This window comes from Notamacropus eugenii, chromosome 2, assembly GCF_028372415.1.
Source record: "Notamacropus eugenii isolate mMacEug1 chromosome 2, mMacEug1.pri_v2, whole genome shotgun sequence".
Classification (NCBI taxonomy): domain Eukaryota; kingdom Metazoa; phylum Chordata; class Mammalia; order Diprotodontia; family Macropodidae; genus Notamacropus; species Notamacropus eugenii.
The window spans coordinates 260,048,384-260,063,204 of NC_092873.1; the positions used below are offsets into that span (position 1 = coordinate 260,048,384).

General features: G+C 37.5%; 1 protein-coding gene and 1 pseudogene across 5 annotated transcripts in view; both read right to left on the reverse strand.

The window, feature by feature from the left end:
* Nucleotides 1–14,821, reverse strand: part of PDE10A (phosphodiesterase 10A) — a 435,545-nt gene that overhangs the window by 159,215 nt on the left and 261,509 nt on the right. The window lies entirely within an intron of this gene.
* On the reverse strand, nt 5,074–5,883 carry LOC140527149 (proteasome subunit beta type-2 pseudogene; annotated as a pseudogene).

Below are 14,821 nucleotides of genomic sequence, written 5' to 3' on the forward strand. Positions count from 1 at the left end.
TGTTTGGTCAAATCAGAGAAAAAAACTTTTTTTGACAATTTAAGGGAGTAGTCTATTTGCTTCTCTGAAACGATGGGAGTTATTTCAGTCAAAATGGTTAAAACAGTTATAGAAGCAACTCTCATACAGAACTAGAACTAGATGCTGTGTCAAAAAACAGAGCTCAGAATGAAATCTCAGATATTAGCTATGTGAGCTACAGCAAGCCACACAATTCTCAGAGTCCTGGTTTCTTTGATGACAAAATAAAAACAAAGTTAATAAAAATAAGTCTGATCATCCTGGGAGCATTTGTGGATAAAACAGGAAGACAACAGATGATTTTCACATGTAATGTTCTAATTGTTAATGTCTCACTCTGCTGTTGCCTTGTACTTCTTTCTAGAAGAGGATCAAGACATCAGGGAGATGATGCCATGACATGCAAGTGAACTGTATTTAAGTGAGGGAGAGCTATGCAATCACCAGCCTCACTTTCTCCTCGAGAACTATCTGAGTCCAGTGGCCAGACAGAGATCAGGACAACTAGAGATTGCCCAGGATATACCCTTACCTGCAGGTTCTTTGCCTAAAGGGAATGTAAATTTTAATCTCTGAAACTCCATCCCCCCAAAAAAGACCAACCTTAGACCCAAATCACTCTGGCTCATGTTGATTGGCCAACAACAGGACACAGGCCAAGGCTTACTGGTTTATTGTTTGGGCCCATATTGAGTCAGAATGAATGTAAATAGCAACTGTTTCTTTGGGGGGCAGAAATTCAGAAGGTCTTCCCCTTCCAGATCCATTATTTATTTACTTGTTTGTTTTTGACCAGGTAAAGAAGCCTTTCTGCCTCAATTCTTACTAAGCCTTAATCACTGAATGGTCAAACAATTCTGTTAAAAACCTTAGCTTCAAAAGGCCAAAGTTCCCTACTTCATACAATACTCTATGATGGACAATCAGACATAACTTGCCCAAACATCTACTGAGTACATGAAATGGATGCTGTGTATGGACAATCAAATGAGCAACTGAAAAGAGCTTTAACTGATTTCTAATAACTTTCAGCTGTCAAAGTTCTCCTTAATGTGATGTCATATGGCTATGACTCATGGAATATCACGCTGTTAGAAGAATTCAAATTACTCAAAGTAACTCAAAGGGCATTGGAAAGATGTGTGGTGGCTATAAAAGGTCTCTAGCATGGTGCCAAAGATGAATTGCACATATGTAAAATGACATTATGGAAGACAGATATCACAAGAAAAGGAAGTGGGGTCAGTCAAATAGCAAGAATGAGACATAGTAGATGGACACATCCAAAACTGAACTCATTTTCTTCCTCCCCAAACCCTCCCCATTTTCTTTATTTCCCTATCATTCCTTATAATGGTCAAGAGCACTACTAGAAATGTGCATAGTATAATGTTAATAGAATAGGAAGATCTTTAATCAGGCCATTAATAGGCCTAACACATGCAGCCTATGGTGACATGGAGCCTAGGCCACATGGAGCTCATACTGGGAGGAGTTTGCTCAAGGAGGACAGAGAATGAGAGCAGGCAGAGCAGAAAAAGAGCTGTGAGTGGGCAGAGGGAGGAATGTGTCTAGGGGAACTTGTTTTTGTAGGGAGGCCTGACAGAAAGAAGGTTTAAGATGTCAGTGCTCCTTGGATTAGTGAAATTAGTTAAATCTTACCTCTTGGTATTCTAGTGATGTCCCAAATAAATATTTTGGTTTTGCCTTTGAAAAAGATAGTTTATTATATTTTGCAAATTTAGCCTGGAAATATGCATGCATATTCATAGAGGCTGCTATAGGTATCGCACTGGCATTACACATAGAGATAATATTTTAACCTATGCAAGATGATGAGATCATAAAGAGACAATATGGACAAAAAGGAGCCAACCCAAGATAGATCCTGAGCCCCTACTTTCAGCATATAAAAGAATGATTATTCAACAAAGAAGACTGAGAAAGAATGGTCAGATAAGTATAAGGAGAAATAAGAGAGAGAACAATGTCAGAACCCATGGAAGGAGACAGCTGATGGGGAGGAGATAGTCAACAGAGTTAAAAACTGTAGAATAAGCAATTTTTTAAAGGGCTAAGAAAAGACCATTAGGGTTAAAATAACATTGGTAATTTTGGAATAGATAAGTTTCAGTTAAGCAGTGAAACTTAATGTCACATCCCAAAAGATTGAGAATTGAACTGGAAGTCAGAAAATGGAAGCAACTAATGGCAACTAACGTACCCATGATTTTTAGGAGTTTAATCTTCCATCCGAAGTTTAAAGGTGAACCTGCAATGTAGATTAAGCTGGGCTTGGGGAAAGAAAATTAAGGAAAGAGGGACTAAAGAAATGGAGAAAATGGAGAGAAAAGAGGAGAGCAACATGTAGCCTACTAGGTGAAGGTATAAATGAAGATGACACCATTTTAGAGCATCTACAGTGCCTCACATGTGTTTCTTATTGTAGGGATTATACAAGTACTGTACTATGAAAGGAGAAGAGTGCAGTAGAATAAGAACCATATTTGTGGTCAGAATATATGACAAGCAGGATAATTTCAGAAAAAAATGGAAAGACTTAGATGAATGGAGAACATTGGACACAGTAATAGTAATACTGTACAATAATTAACGGTGAATGATTTAGCTATTTTCAGCAATCCAATGATCCAAGAGAATTCCAAAGGACTTATGATGAAAAATGCTATCCAACTCCAGAGAAAAACCTGATAGTTTGAATGCAGATCTAAACATACTTTTTTACTTTACTTTTCTTGGCTTTTTTGTTAGGTTTGATTAGGGTTTTTCTTTCATAACATGATTAACATGGAAATAGGTTTTGCACATATATAATCTATGTCAAATTGCCTGCTATCTCAAGGGGAAGGGAGGGAGAGAATTTAAATGCAAAATTTTAAAAAACAAATATCAAAAATACTGTTACGTGTAACTGTAAAAAAAATAAATATTTGAAAATAGAAAAGTGTAATGATACAAGTGTCACATGAGGCTCATTTTAGGAACATGCCATTTATATAGTAAAACTGTGATGTGTTGTACTGTAGGTAAGACTTGGCTCTTCTAAAGCTGCTCTTAGCAAAAAACTAATTTCCATTTTGTTTTCTTGCTCAAAGGCAATCTCAGTTTTCCTTTTGCCATATTTGGAAACAAGGCAATAGGCTTACTATATTTGAAAGGACTATTCCTATTGTTGGCTAAAATGCCTGATGTTAAAAATAACCTAGCCTGACAAGATCTCTGTCTTCTTTCAACTCACACTGCCTTCCCCCATTCCCCCCCACCCCATTATCTGGGCTCTGGTCATCATACTCTATGCCTGTATTTCCAACAACAGCAGATTGAGCACAAACTGCAGACTCATGATTTTTGCACGTTATGATTTCCAGATCTTATGCAGTTCTGATCACTAACCAAAAGAACAAAGTATCTCCTCTCTAGAGATCAGCCTTTGTATATCAATAAAATAGTTACAAAGAAATCTATAAGGAAGAAAAGAGTCTTAACAAATATCGGTAAAGAGGTTAGAGCCCAATACATTGATTAGCTTTTAGAAAGAACAGGTAAGTCTCAAGAAGACTAGCAGAGCAAGACCTGCCAACAATTGACAACAGAAGTTAGGAAACACTCCCTTGATCCACATACCCTACAGATTTAGTGCCTGGCCTTCTCCTTTAGAATACATGACAGAGAAATCAGAAACATTAAGAACCCTCCATCCCAAGATAAATGAAAAGAAAGTTACACAGATTGTGTTTGGGGTAATCTCTGAAGTAGCCTCAGTTAATATTACATGTCTCATGTTTACCTTCAGTGTTATGACCTAACCTAGAAAAAAGAAATAAACTCACCAGTAATTAAAAAAAAACATAAACATTTAGTATACACAAGAAAAAATACTCACAAAAGCACCTTCCAAGAAGGCCCTAAAAATCTGCAGTGAAGAACTGGGATTTTTTTGGTGGGGTGTTTTTTTTGTTTGTTTTTGGTATTAACATTAAACAAGACTGAAAACGATTTATTTTTTTATGAAAGTTATTCCAAAATATGTGCAAACATAGTGTTTTTGAAGTCCCATAGATTATTTTTATTATTTTTTTCAATCAAGTACTTAATGAGTACGTACTCTTATGTTCAGGACTATGACAGAAATCAGATGACTATTTTTTATATTTTCACTGAAATTAAAATTATTAAACTGAGAGAATATTTATTTTTGTACCATCTTATAAGGTTACAAATAAAAAATGGGCTAAAAATGGAAGAGTGTCCAAAGAGAAATAAGGCATTTGATCATAGTAAAATATGAGCTCACTGTGGGCAAGGAATATTTCATTTTTGTCCTCATAACCCCAATGTTATCTTGTACATAGTATGTACTTAAATAATAGCAATGAAATGAAAATAGAATATGTTAGGAAAGAAGGCAGACTGTTGCTGTAGCCTAACAAGGGCATACATTCTCTGCTCATTCTGATAATGCCTAAAAATAGCAATTAAAACAGAGAGAATGAGAAAATCTGAGCAACTGCTATATGCCAGCCCATTAGTTACTATAGTAGATGATTTAGAGGATAGGGCCCTGGAAATGAAGGTGGGAAGACGTCAGTTGAGATCCATCCTCAGACACTTAATATCTTTATAAATTTTCCTAAGCTTATGATTACCATTTGATTAATCACTGAAACCTGTCTGCCTCAGTTTCCTCACCTATAAAATGAGGGTGATAATAATACCCCCTACCTCTCAGAGTGGTTGTGAGGGACAAAAATGAGATATTTATAAAGGCATTGCACCCCTTAAAGCCCTACATAAATACTATTGTTATTGTTAGAAGGGAGTAATACTTTTTTTTTTTTAGCAGAGCAGTATGGTTCTAGGTATCTAGTGTTCCTGAATACAGCAGGTGTGTTCTCAGCATTTGTGTTCATGTGTTGATTGGATCCCCAAGAAGCTGTAATATGCTAAGCTGTGCAGAAACCTACTAGAGGTCTTACATACAGAGAACAGCCAAGGATTGGATGATATATATATATATATATATATATATATATATATTGCCAAGTACAGGGGCAAATGAAACATTGACATTATAGTGTTAGCTCCTCCTTATTCTCTCTTCTATACCTTTTTTTTTCCTGTCAATATCCAGCTTTATTGGTATCTAGTTCTCTGAATTTCAGAAGCACAGAAAACAATAGTAAAGGAGCCAGTCACAAAAAGGTAAGGTGGCCAGTGGGATCAGTCTGGGTATCAGTGAAGGGTTAGGAGCTCCTCTTGGAAGGGAGGATGGTGTCCAGCTCATGGATGCCATCTTTGTCGATGATCCAGATGCTGAAGGATGGTAGATTCGGGATGAAGCACTTCTGGAGCTCTTCCAGACATTTCTTCAGGAGCTCTACCGCCTCCTCACCTGTGATACTTGGTTTGTAGTAACGATCTAGGATGCTGAGGGTCAAGAAGGCACCATAACCGTGGGCTGCAAATGGAGCTTTGGCCAGGGCTGCCAGGTAGTCCATATAATACAGTGAGGGTCCTTCATGCTTATCATAGCTGGCCAACAGGAGGTTGACATGATATGGAGTCCAACTCCAGAGGTAGTCAGCCAGATTTCTGTGGGAGGCAATTCATATCCATTACGCATCTTCTAGAGCTGTACGTTTTTCTGAATGTATTCAGCAAACTGCACAGTGTCTCCAGCCTCTCCGACACACAGAAGTAAGATCTTTTCACTCATCTTGAATATCTTGTCATGATCGTCCTTCATCTGGACGATGTTGCTGGTGGCCATGCGGTCCAAGGCCACCAAGATGTAGTCGGGCCATGGATGCCAATAAGGTACTCCATGGCAGAGGGACAAGATGGGATGCAGCTTGGGCCAGGCCTGCCTGTGGTTCCTTCTCACCACTGGCTCACCGGTGAGACAGCACCGTCCAGGATGAAGGGGAGGAGGCCTCTTCTATACCTTTTTCAGAGGTTGTGCGATTCTCACAGAGATCAACTTTAATATATCTGTCGTATATCTTCAATTCTTTTCTCTTAAAGTCCTGTCATTAAGAAAACATTATAAAACTGGATGCTCCAAATGACTTCAAAGCTAATTTGATGTGTCAGTGTCTTATGAAATATTGAGGAGAAAATTTCATAGCCGAGTAGAAATCAATAATACTTCAGAGTAGAAAGAATCAATCAACAAATATTTATTAAGCAAAAAGTATGTGCATACACTGTGCTAAGCAGTGAGGAACATGAAAGCAAAAACAGTGGAGCCAAGATGATGGAGTAAAAGTGGGAACCCACCTGAGCTCTCCCAAAAACTCCTTCACATACTTCTAAATAAGAGGTGAATCTGAGCAAATTTTGGAGTGGCAGAATCCACAAAGAGATAGTGTGGCATATTTCCAGGCCAAGAAAACATGGGGGGTCAACAGAGAGGATCTGTTGCACTGTTCTGGGAGAAGAGCGCAGAGCACATGGGCTGCACCAGCACAGATTCAGCCACAGCAGAGCCAGAACAGAACCCAGCAGACTGAATCACCAGCAACAGTGGTGATTCCCAGACCTCTCAGTGCAGAATGCAGACCAGGGGATTACTGGAAATAGGGGAGGGGCTCAGTCCTGTGTGGGACCTGTGGTAGCAGCTACTCCTGTGGTTATTAGTCCACAGACCAAATGTTGGAAAGTCACCTATTTAAACTTCTGGGAGCCAAGATGGTGGAGTAAACCATAAGTCCCTCTCACCCACCCTTCTTGACTTTGCAAAACCCCGAGAATATTGCCCCAAGAAAAATTCTGGAATAGTGGAGCCAGCAGAAAGAACATGGAAGTCTGTTAGCTCAGGATGCTAGGGGGATTAAAGTTAATCTAACTGAAAGGGACCAGTATAGGATGGGAGGCATCCCAGCAAGCCCCTCCTCAGCAAAACAGCAGGAGATGCTGAGCCCTAGGGTGCTGGAGCTGGGGAAGCAACAACACCAGGACCCCAGGCATGATTTCACACAGTCAGGGGAATCTGCAGAAGAGAGGGAAGACTGATGTCCACCATTACCTGAGTTTACCTGTGCTCTAGCCAGCCCCAGGGGGAGAAGAAGATCTCCAACAGTGAGACCACCCCTCCCCTACAGCTCACACTGAGAGCTTCAGTGTAATGCCAGGAAAATACACCTGGGCCTCAGCACACACCAGCCACATCCAGCTCAGCACCAGTTAACCTACAGCATTATATACCTTCCAGCTGCTACAACCAGAGGCCACAGTACACAAAGCCAGAAACCAGCCTCTTAGCATGGGACAGAACCCCTTGTGCCCCAGAAACAGAGATCCACTTTTAAAGTCAGGAAAAAGGTAATCACAATGGGCAAGAAGCAAATTACAAAAACAAAAATGAGATATTTTTTTACTATGAGGACAAGGAAGATCAAAATACAAATTCAGAAGAGGACAGCATTGATACTTATACCCACATCTGAAACCTCAAAATGGAATATGAACTGATCTCAAGCCCAAAAACCATTCTTAAAAGACCTCAAGAAGGATTTTGAAAGTCAGATTAGAGAGGGAGAAAAAAAACTGACCAATTCTTTTCAAAATACAATTGACAAATGGAAAAAAAAATTCACTGAGAACAACTCCTTAAAAAGTACAACTGGCCAAATTAAAAAGGAAGTAAAAGAAGAAAAAAAAACTGAAGAAAACAATTCATTAAAAATTAGAATTGGTCAAGTAGAAGCTAATGACTCTAGGAGACATAAAGAATCAGTCAAACAAAAGCTAAAGAATGAAAAAAAAGAAGAAAATGCAAAATTTCTCATTGGAAAAACAACTGATCTGGAAAACAGATCCAGGAGAAATAATCTAAGAATTATTGGTCCACCAGAAAACCATGATTAAAAAAAAGATCCTGGACAGTATTTTCCAAGAAATCATCAGGGAAAACTACCCTGAAGTCCTAGAAGCAGAAGGTAAAATAGTCATCAAAAGAATCCACTGATCACCTCCTAATCGAAACCCCAAATTCAAAACGCCAAGGAACATTGCTGCCAAATTCCAGAATTATCAGGTCAAGGAGAAAATACTGCAAGCAGCCAGAAAGAAACCATTCAAATACTGAGAAACTACAGTCATAATCACAAAGAACCCTGCAGCTTCTACCTTAAAAGATCAGAGGAATTGGAATGTGATATTCTGTAAAACAAAGGAGCTTGGATTACAAGCAAGGATCAAATACTCACCACAACTGAGCATAATTTTTCAGACAAGGAGATGGACAATGAAACAAGGAACGTTCCTGATGAAAAGATCAGAGCTCAATGGAAAATTTTATCTTCAAATACAAGACTCAAGAGAAGCATAAAAAGGCAAACAGGAGAAAATAAAACAAAAGTGTTATTTAATAAGGTCAAACTGTTTGCTTCTCTACATGGGAGAATTGTATCTTTATTACAACATATAAAAGGATATACAAAGACAGTGGGTATAAAATAACTGATGTGATGATAAAAAAACCTAAGGGGTACAAAGGGATTGTAATGAGAGAAGAGGAAAGGAGCAGACAGAAAAGACACCACAGGAAGAAGCATATTACACTAGAGGGAAAGAAGGGAGGGAGAGACTAGCATTGTTTGAACTTTATTATCATCCAATTTGATTCAAGGAGGGAATGACATAAACAGTTAAGCATTACAAATCTAACTTGCCCTACAGGCAGTAGGAGGCGAAAAGGGAAAGAAAAGGGAGGGGGGCTGGTTTAATATTAGGAAAACTATCAGCATAATTGATCATATCAACAACAAACCTAACAGAAACCATATGATTATTTCAATAAATGCAGAAGAAGCTTCTGACAAAATACAATACCCATTCCTATTAAAAACACTAGAGAGGGGCAAAGTCAAGATGGTGGAGTGGAAGCATGGCTTTGCTTGAGCTCTCCCCCAAAGTCCTTAAAATACCTGTGAAAATAACTCTAAGGAAATTCTAGAACAGCAGAAGCCACAAAATGACAGAGTGAAACAGATTTCCAGCCCAAGACAACCTGGAAAGCCAAAAGGAAGGGTCTACTGCACTGGACTCAGAATGGAGTGCAGCCCAGCATGGGCCACACCAGCACAGATGGAACTGGAGCAGGCTTCAGGTCAATGAATCACAGGCAGCTGCTGCATTTTCCAGATTTCTCAACCCATAATCACCAAAGACAGTTTCAAAGGTCAGTGACAAAGCTCCTTCACCTGGGTGAGAGGGGAGCATGGTAGTTGCAGTCACTGTTGAGTGGAATGTACCAGGAGTACATTTATTTTATAGAGCTAGGAAAAATAATATAAAAATTCATCTGGAATAACAAGAAGTTCAGAATATCAAGGGAATTGATGAAAAAAAAATGCTAGGGAAGGTGACCTAGCCATACCAGATCTTAAATTGCATTTTAAAAGCAGCAATCATCAAAACCACTTGTTATTGGCTAAAAATTAGAGAAGTAGATCATTGAATAGGTTAGGTACACAAGACACAGTAGTCAATGACTATAGCACTCTACTGTTTGATAAACCCAAGGACCCCAGCTTCTGGGATAAGAACTTACTGTTTGACAAAAATTTCTGGGAAAACTGGAAAACAGCATGGCAGAAACTAACCATAGACCAACATCTGACACTGTATAAATTCCAAATGGGTACACAATTTAGGTATAAAGGCTAATATTTCAAACAAATTAGGGGAGCAAAGAATGGTTTATCTGTCAGATTTATGGAGAATGGAGGAATTTCTGACCTACCATCAGATAGAGATTCAATTGAAAGGTTTTTTGCACAAAGTCAATGCAACCAAGATTAGGAGGGAAAAAGAAAATGGAGAAAGACAACTAGTGTCTGTGATAAAGACCTCATTTCTAAATATACAGAAAACTGAGTCAAATTTACAAGAAAACAAGTCATTCCCCAGTTGATAAATAGTCCAAGGATATGAACAGGCAGTTTTCAGAGGAACAAATAAAAGCTATCTATAGTCATATGAAAAAATTCTCTAAATTACTATTGATTAGAGAGATACAAATCAAAACAATTCTAAAGTTCCACATCACACCTATCAGATTGGCTAACATGACAAAATAGGAAAAGGATAAATGTTAAAGAAGATGTGGGAGAGCTGGAAGACTAATTCATTGTTAGGAGAGCTGTGAGCTGATCTAACCATTCTGGAGAACAATTTGGAACTATGCCCAAAGGATTATGAAAATGTGCATACCCTTTGACCACTCCAAAGAGGTTATAAAGATGAGAAAATGACCCACGTGTATAAAAATGTTTATAGCAGCTCTTTTTGTAGCGGCCAAAAACTGGAAATTGAGGGGATGTATGCCCATCAACTGGGGAATGGCTGAATAAATTGTGGTATATGAATGTAATGGAATACTATTGTGCTATAAGAAATGACAGGTAGACTTCAGAAAATCCTGGAAAAACTTATATTAACTGATGCTGAGTGAAGTGAGCAGAACCAGAAGAACAATGTTCAGAGAGACACGGTGAGCAATGACTGATTTTGATGGACTTAGCCCTTCTCAGCAACGTAAAGACCTAAAACAATTCCAAAGACTCATGACTGAAAATGGCATATACATCCAGAGAAAGGGCTGTGGAGTTAGAATGTAGAGTGAAGCAGACTATTTTCTTCTCTATTTTATTTTGTTTTGCTTTTCCTCTCTCATGGCTTCTCTACTTCATTATAATTCTTCTATGCAACATGACTAATGTGAAAATGTGTTTGAAAGGAATGTATGTGTGGAGTCCATATCAGATTGCATGCCCTCTTGGGGAGGAAGGGGAAGAAAATTTAAATCTTATGGAAGTGAATGTTGAAAACTAAAAATAAATAAATTTGGGGAAAAAGGAAGAAAATTAAAAAAAAACAAATAATGAACATGGTCTCTGTCCTTATGGAGGTTATATTCTAAGGAGGAAGACAAAAGCAAACAGACTATATAGATGCAAGGCATAATACTGTGTAAGTCAGAGGTAAAAGCAAGAAAATCTAGGTTCAGTGGATTGCAGATTATGGGGAACAGAATAAGGTATAACAACACTAGAAAGGTAGGAAAGGGCCAGGTTGTGAGGAGCTTTAAAATCCATCAGATGATTTTATATTTGATCCTGTAGCTGAGGAGTTATTCAATTTTACTGAGAATGTAGGGTGAGGAGAAAATGATAGTCAGACCTGTATCACAGGAAGATCATTTTGGCAACTAGATGGAGATAGGGTGAAGTGGGAAGAAACTTGAAGCATGGAGCCCAACCAGTAACTTATGGCAATAGCCCAGGCAGGAGGTGACAAGAACCTGCACCATGATGGCGGTTATGTGAATGGTGAAAAGAAGACATATATGAGAGATTTTATGAAGGCAGGAACCACAAGCCTTGGCAAAAGAATGGATATAGAAAGTAAATGCAATCAAACAATCAAGGCTATAGCAAACACTTTACATTTTAGAGATGAGGAAACTGGGTCTCTGGAGAGTTAAGTAAAGAAGCCACAGTCACATGGTTATGAACCAAGGTCTTTGCTGGTAACACCTGTAGTACCTTTTCCTTAAAGGGCTACAGTGAGACTTGGATGAGATTGTGTACATAAAGCTCATTATAAATCTTAAAGTGCTTTAAGGTTTCAGAGAAGTCTTTACATTCCAGAAATAAAGTATGTCATGATATGTTACTTATCTAACTAATATAGTTAATACCTGCTTTGATATCACCAAACCTATTATTCCACTTATTCTTTCTTATTCCTCTTTGCCTCAATTTTCAACATTGGCAATAAGACAAGAGAAACAGAAGAAAGAGAAAGATGTGGAAAAAAATAAAGGTCATTTGGGAGTCCTTGTATCACAAGAATGAAAAAACACTGAATAAAAATTATGAGGAAATCAACCTAAATTAAACTTTTAAAAATTCTTTTTATTTTATAATGGACATGTAACTAATAGAAATTATTAATATGAAGCAGCTGATTCAGAAATCTGAAATGTAGTAGACAGAGAACTTCTGCCTAACTTCAGGAAGGCTAGTTATTATTGTGCCTATTTTAAAGCTGAGTTAACTGAGGCCCAGAAATGTTGACTACTGACAGAAAGAAGATAGGGCTACAACCTATGTCTATCTGCTTAGAGCTCCATTAACTGAAAGTAAAAATAACAAATACCTGGGGAGGAAAGGACCTCTTCTTTGCATCCACAGAGCCAGATACATCAAAAGCGTTTAATAAATGCTTGTTGTCTTAATGAATTCCCTACAGTGATCCAAAGGCTCTCAAATACATTTGAATGAAGTGTTTATCATAAAAAAAATTAAAAGAAGAACAGAATAGTTTTCTTCAAATATTTAAAAAGCTATTATGTATTTAAATACCTTTGAATGGACACAAAATAAAGCTAAAAACTCTACCAAAGACTAGAAGTCACAAGGAAACATATCAGAAATTCTTAAAAGGAAGACCATAACAACCCTCTAGAATGAAATACATACAAATACATACATACATCTTTCCCATCCATTGATAGGCCTCAGATAGGGTTAGGGGTTATTGAGGGAGGCTTGTTTCTATGAAGACCATGTCACACCTTTCGCTGCTTGCTAAGGAGGCACTGGGTCAGTAGGGGTCCTGCCCTCCGGCTCTGAGGGGAGGTTTTGCTTTGGGGCTTAGTTTTGGAAGGTTTGTGAGTCAAATGAGATTCTGGGAAGCCACTAAGCAGCATATCCCCTCCCACCCCCGAAAACCCAAATGTTGGTGCTTCCCTCTCTGGTAGCTATGTATGTACTGGAAGCCTGTCTATTGGTCCGTGCATGATGAATGTAACTAAAGTGATTGTTGACCCCTCAATAGTTGCCTTTACTTTTATAAAAGCGGATCTAAGAACCTGTGATAACAGGCCCCGATCCCGTGTATGTCTGGGTGCTTACTGATACAAGCAGGTACAAGGAACCAGACAAGATGATATCTAAGGTCCTGTCCAACTCTAAAATTCTGTGATTTATCTTTTGATTTATCATATAGAAAAACTTAAGTTATAAAAGTTCACAGCCTAATAGTGGATTTTGACCCAAATTAGGAAGTTACAGAAATTTGTTAAAATATCCAATTACAATTATCCCTTCTACATTGCAGGGGTTAGGGGCATGGTACCCCCACGATCTGGAAAATCCAAGTAAATTGTTTTGGTTCTCCTTTCATATCAGAGAAGAAGTTTGATTTTTCTTTTCCTTTTGTGGGGTGTTTACAGTACCTCATTGTAAAATCTGGATTGATATAAAATTATTATAAAATTCTATGAATATATTTTATGCATTTCTGAGTTTCTAAACTTGTTCTGTTTAATCTGCTGCTTTATATGAATTCTGTTTCCACAAAACTCCCCCAAAGTTCTCATTTAATTTCTTATGCCAACCTGTTATATACTGAAACCACAATGGGGAAGGTCATAATGTGGAATAGATAACTGTATTCAAATTTTGAAAATAACTTTTTTGATGCTTGAGATTTGCTTTTGTCTACTGTTCTGTAAAAATTTCAAAACTGCATCCTTAATGCTTTTTGCACCTTACATTGTGTTGTTTTTTTGTTTTTTTTTTTTAGCATCCAACAATTCTCTCAATATAACTGCAAAGCCTACCCTACAAAATAAAACACTTCAAAGTGAAAGTAGTTGCAGAAATGCAATTAACTTTGTTTTGTAGGTGTGCTGGAAAATCCATGGAATTTCAGGTCTCCCAAATGAAAAAAGAATTTAATTTCCACTTCCAACACTGAGCACTTCTATTTAAAATGCAGTTGGCACAACACCCTCATTTGTAGCCCAAACAAATTTAGTTCTCAGTTTCATAAAATTAGATAAGAAGTAAAGTCATTAAGCTCAGCTTTTTCTTCCCTGTAAATGTATTATCTACAGCTCAGCTGAAAAGGGAGCAGAACCCAGGAAAATTAAATTAATTCTTCTTCCTTTAAAATCAGAATTCAAACCAAAATTGTTCTAGAGAACACTCAAACCCATTTAAAATTTCTCTCTACTGAATATTTTGTAAAGAAGGGACATACCTATCTAGTGTATTAAAAATCCTTTGTACTGATTGACCAGGGTGTCAGAAAACATGCTTTGTGTTTTTCCCCATAAAACTTCGTCTTACTGGGGTATAGAAACCTTTGGTAAATCAGTCTCCCAAAGTCCAAGTCAAACATTTATGTTTGACCACGTGATTTTTGGAAATGTCATTTTTATCACATGAAGAGGATGTAATGGAGAGAGCTAGCTTTGGAGTCAAGAAGACCTAGGTTCAAATCCTGCTTCTGACACTGGAATAGAGTGACCCTGCACAAGTTACTCCACCTTCTAAGACTCTAAGTTACAAACTGCATTTGTAAAAAGGAGTATCACCATCAGAGAACTTCCTGAACTGAAAAACTGCAGGTCCAGAAGAACAACAAAAAGTTACTCACATAAAATCAAATTTAATTTTGAAAGTTTCATCCTACCTTTAAAAAGAATTTTAATAAAATTTTACTAGATTAAAATATACTGCTTTGCCAATTGATTCTTGCTACACAAACAAAAACCTCATAAAATGTGACAAATTTATTCCCAGTTTTGTCAATCATTAGTATATTTATTTTAATGGAAATCTCTTTAGTTTATAAAAAGTTAGTATATGTAATATTTACTGTGCCTATGACTGGATACATTAGATACATTTTATTTTTTCCTAATTAGTAAGAGTTTGATTTTATAGGCTTTGTGGAACATGTTTTTATTACTTTACAA